The 8,791-nt window shown below is 38.4% G+C and overlaps 1 protein-coding gene across 5 annotated transcripts in view; it reads right to left on the bottom strand.

Moving 5' to 3' along the window:
• Positions 1–8,791, bottom strand: part of fam13b (family with sequence similarity 13 member B) — a 47,821-nt gene extending 39,030 nt beyond the window's left edge. For 4 of the 5 annotated variants that reach the window (XM_086085881.1, XM_086085882.1, XM_086085883.1 and 1 more), the window contains exons 1-2: positions 8,503–8,790; positions 378–527 (exon numbers count right to left, since the gene is read on the bottom strand). The gene's annotated coding sequence lies outside the window, so the exon portion shown is untranslated. Of the gene's footprint in view, positions 1–377; positions 528–8,502 lie in introns of all 5 variants that reach the window. The other variant, XM_086085880.1, reaches the window with a different exon arrangement.

Consider the following 8,791-nt stretch of genomic DNA (forward strand, 5'->3'; position numbering starts at 1 on the left):
TCCGTCATAGGGCAGCCAAGTGATCACGTGACGTCGGTGCAAATGGTCAATAGCAACTGATTTGCAAATTTGACTTCAAGACATTCACATCTAGAGTAATCCATACTCATGCATATAGAACAAAACGGCTTTGACATCACTTTCTCAGCAGTGTTTTAATAGTAGTCATTTCCTGGTCTCCTTGTTTGTGTCAAATGCATTCCTTTGCACTTTGAAAGGCTGGCTGTGGGCACCAAATATAGTCCAAACATGACAGGTGCAGCAGTTTGTATTAATCATTTTGGTCAATTTTTTATTTTTTTTGTCATTTCACCATTTACATCAATGGCGAGTGTGTGTATGTGTATGCATGCGTGTGTGCGTGCGAGTACACTCACCGTGTAGCAGTGCAAGTGTGTCCGATACGCTCCTCCTTAGACAGCGAAACACTGAACCATCTATGGCTGCTTCAGGTTGTGACAAAAGATGAGCCGGTAGTTCCTCATTGACGGACCGCTAATCCTTCTTGCAGGATTCCTTTTTCGAAGCTAAAAAACAAAATGCGGGGAGCGGGGAGCATAATAGATGGGGCAAGAAAATGAAAGGAGATAAAAGCAGAGGGTGGAGACAAATATGACAAACAGTTAAGATGCTGGACATGATATCTACATTGGCAAATATGCTGTGTTGCATAAGCAAAGCATATTTGGAACAACAAAGATAGCGTCATTAAAGGTGTATTCACACTGGGCCTTTTAGACTTTATTCTCGTCTGTTTATTTCTATTGTTTACTACTATGACAATACATTACACATTGAGGTCGAGGTCGTTTTGGACTGCTTGGACTTCTGCTTTCCAAAAACAACTGAATTCAAGTCTGAGAGCCATTTTAAAAGGCAGCATAGCCAAATGGTTATGATCGTCATGAGGACCCCGGTCCAACCTTATCCCCCAACACACGGCTGTGATGTCCTTGAGCAAGATACCGATACCCCAAACAGCTCCCTAGGGCTTCAGCAGCTCACTGCTTCAATGTGTACCACTAACCGCGTGATGGAAGAAAATCGCAGAGGTGAAAAGTGACCATATTTCAGTATTGCATCAGACTAAGGGAAACAGAAGAGCCATACTCTGTCCACTGTCCCGTGGAACAAGTGGAAGATGGGATGCCTGTCGATACTTTCCGTTGAGGATGTAGAAGACACACACGTTATTGGAATTTTAGAGCTGGCAGCTTCCTGATTTATCACAAAATTCAGAAGATGCAGCTTTATTGGAAATGGGGAAATTGCCGGCCATGACTGATGGGCTGTTGCAGCTGATCAACATTCGTACTCGTACTTGAGAGAACTCAATCAAAGGTTGAATGTGATTTCTGAGACACCTCTTAAGTCAAAACTTTTTATTTTTTCAGTGGGTGTCATTTTTATGAATTAATGACCAATCTAAAAGCGTTGAAAATGGCTTGCTTTCATTGATGATGCAATTTTAATGGTTGGAAGGGAAAAAAAACATTGTTTTGGGGGTCTCCGGAAAATTGCAGATTTTGGAGGGACAAGGTTTTCGCCCAAAAGCCAGTGATTTTCACTTTTCACTCATCGGATTCATTTATTCATTCTTTTTACATCACAATGTGCTTTTCATTTTCTTACAATATGCTGTTGGAATGTTCTGTATTGCATTGTGTGTTTTTATGTTTAATTAAAAAAAAAAAAAGTTAGAACTTTCTTCTTTTTTTTTTTTAATCCGCCACTTTCCTTATTTGCTGAAGTGAGAAAATATGAGCTCATGGCAGGTTCATCTGTGAATTCCATGCACTCAAAAAAACACGAGCATAATCCTTATCTGTGTTGATGGAATGAAACATAACAACACCCTCCTCTCATAATATCTTTTTCAACTGTCAGTTCACCTTTGCACATGTTTACCTGACTAAGCAAGCAACCTAAGGATAATCAAGAACGTAAGAAAGTCAATCAAAGTGTCACCAAATGATTAAACAAAAACATCATTGAAAAATTTATTTAATTTAATGTGACAAACAAAATCAGACTGGAAACTTTAAGCCGCAACAAGATGACACCATGCTTAGCTGGGCTAAAGCTGATTAGCTTGTGACGGAAGGGGTCTTCGAAGGCCACCACACCTACCTTCCTATTCAGATGTCTACATTCAACAGCTCTAACAACAACCTCGGAGTGGATAGGACACTACGTATTTAGTTTATGGAAGAAAAGGAGGTGCGAATCAAACTGATCCATTTTAAAATGGAAAAACTTTTTGTTTTTAACTATCTAAAACATTTGATGAAACATTTTAGACCTTATATTTGTTTATTTTTGTCTTTTAGATATACTGTAGTACTGAATGTAATGAATTATTGTTACATAGCTAGATGAAAATAATAATTTTCAGTTTTACTACATTACAGAAAATCATGAATAGGCACGTTTTTTGTGAATAAGTGAGTTTACAACCAAAAAAAAGAATCCCACAAAAACGTGGTGTCCACTGTATTCATGATAGCTGCCAACCTTGCTCAATAAAAAAAAAAAAACATAAATACATGGAATAATCCACACGATTAGAAATAATCCCCCCAATGCTCAGTTGTGACCCCTGAAAAGTACGTACATAAAATGAGGAACTCTGCTGCGAGACTAAACCACCTAGTATTTTATTTTTTTGCCTTTGCCAACTTATTTGTGTGGCGTTTGGCATCAACATATTTGTCATAAATTGTTAACCTGTTATTTGTGTCTGTCTGGTCACTCTTTTCATGTCAACTTCAAGGCAGTTGCAATGTCAATCTGCCGCTTGGCACGCTGACGGAAATGACGGGGAGAGTCCAGTGTTATTTGAGCCTGCTATGGAGCAGAGGGGCCCTGAGGAAATAAGTGGAGACACGGCAGGACTGCCTGAGAACGGCAAGATTTGTTTTTAGGGGCACATACTTGCCGGTGTTTCTCGGGTGTGGAAATTTCCACCTGACAGTCTTGCAAAAAAAGAGGGAGTGATGGAGAGGAAATCAATAAACAATGTCATCTTCTCAGTTCTCGGATGGGAAGGCAGCAAGAATAGGCAGCAGCATTGCACGTGCATTTTCACTCACGATTTTTTTTTTTTTGTGACTTTTCTTATCTACAAAAGAGCAAAAAAATAAGTGTTTTTTTTTTCTTAAAAATAAATTTGTGAACAAAAGGCTACAACAATAGGCAGCATCGTTCTGTGGAAAGTGGACAAAAATAAAAACGCAATATATCGTCACAGTACAATAAAAACTAGTCCAAAATTTGTGGCCTTATTTCAAACTCAAAAAGCAGCAAGAATAGTCAGTTATTATTACAGTATAGTACATGTACTATTGTAAATGACTGTCCAATTATACATTAACAAATCAAAGATAAGCAGCAGTCTATTATTTGTAGCAATTGGAAATTGGAATGTTTAAGACAACTCAAGAATATACGCATCTACTTTTGAAAAACTTGACAAACCAAAAAAATGGAAAAAACTGTGACTTGTCTGTCAGATAGCAAGTTAGGGCAACTTTGTGCTAAGCATGTCCCTGTTGTTCTCTCTCACATTCATTTGTGCCAATTATTTTCACAATGACAATGTCAGCTAATAGGAAGTATTTATGCATGTAAACAGATTAGACAGACACATTATTAGTTTAGCACGTTAGACGGCTGCTACATGGTCTGGCTTTATTTGCTCATCGCTCCCAAATCCATCCGGCAAAACGATTTCCTGTTTACATTCTTGTGACTACTAGTGGGTAAAAATATTGATTTATCAATGCAATGCAGTAATTCCCCTCGCTCGCAATTCAGTATTTTCCGCATTCACCAACACTACCCACAAAAAGAAAGAAAGAAAAAAAAGAAAGAAAAAAAAAGAAACATTGTCCTGTTGGTGACAGGAAAAGCCACGTTCGACCAAACAACGTCGTCAAGCGAGCACCTTCTACGTTTAAATCTGATGTTCATGGACATTTTTTGATTACCCCTGTAAATTTGCCTGCAAACTGCCGACAAGCTTTGTTTACGCACAGATGATAACGGAGTCTCTGGCTGCGTTCATAAGCCAGGACATTTGACCGTACAGGGTCGTGGAAAAGCAGCCATTTAGGAAGAAGCTGTACACAGACTTGAAGACAGCAGTTTTGGAGTTCTTGAAGTCAGCTGTTAGATTTCCACAGCAAGTGACCCCTACATACAGGTAACTATCACTTGTTTCATTGAGAGGAATTACCGTAGGTTTAATTTGTAATTTTAACCTATGTACAACATATGCACAAATAGTTATATGCAAATCTTTCAGATGTCTTATTGTTAATATTAAAAAAGTGTGACGTGACATGCCACATTTATATGGCAAGGTTATGTATTTAACAATTGTAGAATTTTACTTCTCTTTCACATTGAACCCTGATGAATCAAAATTGAATTAAATACAGAAATTGTTCACAAAAACATGCACAGTCGTGGCTCCCTGCATCTTTGCAGTTGCAAAATGAGTCTGCAAGGCTTCTTCTTCTTTTTTTTGTGGCAAAAAATATATATACCATGACCCAAATAGCGGTTTTCCCCCTGCAGGACACGCTCAATAATTTATCAGCAACACAGTGCCTAAAGTAGGCTAGGACGTTTTCTCGTTCAAAGTCATCATGCCCATATTTCTTCCCTTGCTAGCTTCAGAACAATAATTCTCAACTGATAAGCACAAAATTGGATTTCTGTGTTGAATTTTTATTTTAACACTGAACAGACCATTCAGAACAATAATTCTTTGAATGCGTCTACTTGTCAGTGTCACATGACCAATGGATCAAAATGTGGTATGAATTGAGAAAGGTTAATTAGCTTCTCCCTGGTTATCCAGATGTTCATCTCTAATGGTACAGACATTTTTTTGGGCCATCAGGAGTTGGAATTATATTTGTTGATTTGTTGCTTTAAAAAAAAAAAACACTGACTTTTGCTAAGGTGCTGATCTTTTCAAAATAGAATATTTTGATTGGTAAATAATAATAATAATTCAAACTAATACATTTCCATTAGAGGTGAGACGATACGGTAACTCACGATTCGACACTGTGACGATATGTGGCCCACGATATTAATAATATCACGACACACGATAATCTCCGATATTTGATATATTCTCAGAAATGTTGCCAACGATATATCACGATATTCAGTATGTGAGTGACAGTGAAAACTTGCCAACTGTTCTTCTTCGCCAATAGTGTCTAGAAACTAGTTCTTCGCCACTGCTTTTGCCTACTTTACCACCATTTACGGGATTAGCGCCAGGATCATAAAAGTCACGGTTCGGATCGGATAGAGGATTTGAGTCACAGATCGAATCGTTGTTTTTTTTGAATGAGAAAACAAAACAGGATAAGTTAATTTATTTTACAAAACACTTTTGCTTATTAAATAATAATAATAATTTTGAAAAAATCGACTCAAAATGTCTAATTTGGACGTTTAGGATTTAGGAACACAACTCTAAGTGCAATAAGAGGCAGATACATTCTTATTTTATGCATAAAATAACAAGGTATTAATGGCTTAATGTTGTTTTTCTAAAATCTAAACGTCAATATTTGACATTTTGAGTTGGATGTTTTTATTTATTGGATAAGGTGGTTTATGAAATAAATTAAGACAAAGTTTTATTAACTTTTTTTTTAATAATGAAAAAGAAAGTGCAATTTAAGGCACATTCCTTTCCCTTAAACATGGAGAGTGAATTACAAAATAGCCTAGGCCCAGGATATTGAAAAAGTAAAGAAAAAGTCAAGATAGCAAACCAGGTAGGTCTCGCTCATTACTGTTGCCAGCCATTTTTTGCACTTTAGGGCCACCGTATCAGCCAGCCAGGCACTAATGCTAACATTAGCTGCTAGCCACTAACGTCGGAGACTTGCGGCGTATCATAAAATGATGACATAATTAACTAGCGGTTTCTTAGCATACTAAATCAGCAGTTAAATATACTTTCAAGATGGCATTGTGAAAATGTTGGTAGAAAATATGTAATTTCAATAAAAACGTTGATATGTTAGCAAACACGTCGAAAAAGAAAGTCAAGCTGGCGGTCATGTCACCGCGCAGGCCGACAAAGTAAAAGCCCACCAAGGCAATTGCATTGACATCATTATATTGTTTGGTAAAGCTTTACTTTTGAAGTTACCCTTGGTGTAGGCGGCATGCTACGTTCAGTAATTTTCCAGCTTCATTGACATGTCTGAATGACGGGGTAAATCCATTATATGCTTTGCGCTGGTGTGCCGTCATAAAATATCGATACTGCCGTTAGTTTATCGATATATTTATTGCAACAAAGAGCACAACAATATATTGCAATATTGGGTTTTTTTCCCCCCCACCCGCAATTTCCATAGTCTGGAAGGGTCCAGACTAAGTGGGCCTGTCTGTACAATTACACAAGGCACAATCTGACCCTGGAATGGATGATTTGCATTAATCCCATTGACAAGAGGTCTCCATTTGGTGGTGGTGGAGGTGGGGTGCATATAGATTATGCAATATGCTTAAAAAAAGTGAAAGGGGGCGGGGGGAAAACACTTATGTCACTCAACCTTGGCATGCTAATCATAATTGCAGAAGTTAAACTGTCGAGTTTATGTGGCTCTGAGCCTTTTTGGCTGACACACCACACAACACGCTAGAACATTCCAGCAGAGGGAAGGGATGACTGGAAGAAAGTAGAAAGAATCATAATTTTAAGATTTTTTTTAATCACCGTGGAAAAGCAAGTAAAAGATGCAAAAAAGGTGCATTTAAACTTATAGTATAATTTGTCTTTAAAATGAATTGTTATAAGTACACCTATGCATAACATTGTATCCTTAACATTAGTGAGGGGGGGGGGTATATAATTTACAACAAATAACTATATTAAAATTGTTTTTAATCTCTCTCCGACCCCTGTGAAATATTTTTCCATGATGATCTTAACACAACAAAGGGGGGGAATTGAAACAATTAATAGCATTTAGTTTGCAGATATGTTAGAGCTTGCGAACCCCAGAGGGTACAGGGCCAGTGACCCACTGTTTTGGGCATTTTAGTAGATAAATGCACGCAGAGATGCTCATTGATTAAATCAGGCACATGTCAATAAAATAAATTAACTTAAACCAATTACTCTTCCGCACCTTAGCTTTGGGCCATACATGCAAAAACACATTCCGGGACAACGCGTTTCCACCTACAAGGCACAAAAACCATTTACACTGACTCCTTTATTCACCTGACAGTATCAGGAGCAGCTGGGGGTTCAATATCTTGCTCAGGACACTTTGACATGGTCACAAGTGCCAGGGATCGAACCCACAACATCCGGGTTGGCCGACAAGCCACTGATAGGATGAGTGGAAGTAACAATTGTCATTACAATAAGAAGAATAAAAATATTGGCAAAGTGCATAGCTCCATTTTTTAAACTTGACTGGTGTAACAAATAAATTGTCTTTAAACGCTTAGGAAACTGTGTAGACAACTTCAAAATCATGTGGGGTAACTACTTTTCCCCCTGAAACTAACATTAATAACCAGAAGCTAGCATTTGAGCTAGCACTAAGAAACAAACGATTTAAATGATAAGCCATTCACTTTTTTTTTTTTATGTACAAAATGGCCATATATTACACAAGCCCATTGAGTTGCCTTGTGTGTGGAATGTGCTATACAAATAAACTTGCCTTGCCATATAAAATGTACAAAACCAGGGAAAGGTCGCTTGGAAGCAACAACCATTATGTCGTTAAGAAGAACATTAATATAGAAATTATTCACATCAAATTAGTACTCGTAAATTATTATTTTTTGCATGGAACGACCCTAACACCCCCCCCCCCCCCCCCCGCCTCCCCTTAACCGCTAGCTAGCAGTCTCCCAGAGAAACACCTAATTTAAATCACAAACGCATCTGCTAAAATAAATAAACACTATTACGGCAAAGGGAATGCACGACAGAAATGATCATAACAGTAAATAATATTGTCGCCATGTAAAAGCAAGTGAAAGCTGCATTTTAAAACTTAAACGTGACAGGTGTAATAAAAAATAGGCCTTTAAACGGACAGCAAACGTTTTGGAATACTGTACTTCAACTATTAAATAGTATTTTTTTTTCTTTTTCTTTTCATTTGTACCAGTAATCTTGTGCAAGCATTTTCTTCCTGCTTTACCAAGCAGAACAAGCCTTAACCCTTTTTCGGCTCACCGCTAGTTAGCAGTTAGCTCTCCATATGGAACGCGTTTAAAACCATAAATCATCCATTATACAGACAATAACCATACACTAATTGCCTAAATAAATACGCAAATACTAGGCATAAATGCATGCATAATGCACAACTGTTCCCCGAACGTACCAAGGCGTTTGACATCGTTAGCTTTAGCGAGGCTAACTCATCATCCCCCGTTCACCAGGAAAGAAGAGGCTAAGCTATTAGCATAGCGAGCTAACGCCAGTCTTACCAGGTCAAAACAAGCACGGACGCGGGCCGAGGAGCATCGATTTCCGGATTGCTTTTGCCGGATGGCCCGCTGTCTGTCTGGCTCCGTTTGGTAGTTGGATGATGAGGCAAATACGCAGAGGATCAGAGCAGGCGCTGCAGACGACGAGTTGGGCTCATCGCACTCAATATGCTGCATAAAAAAAACTGGAATAGCCGCCTGTTCTATGCCCGCTTTGCTGTTGTAGGTCGTCGCCTAGCTCACACGCAACCCTCCGGGAACAGAGCTGTACTCACCCCGCCTCTTTTTC

The sequence above is a fragment of the Leptonotus elevatus genome, chromosome 9, assembly GCF_054856555.1.
Source record: "Leptonotus elevatus isolate MCC_2025b chromosome 9, RoL_Lele_1.0, whole genome shotgun sequence".
NCBI lineage: Eukaryota > Metazoa > Chordata > Actinopteri > Syngnathiformes > Syngnathidae > Leptonotus > Leptonotus elevatus.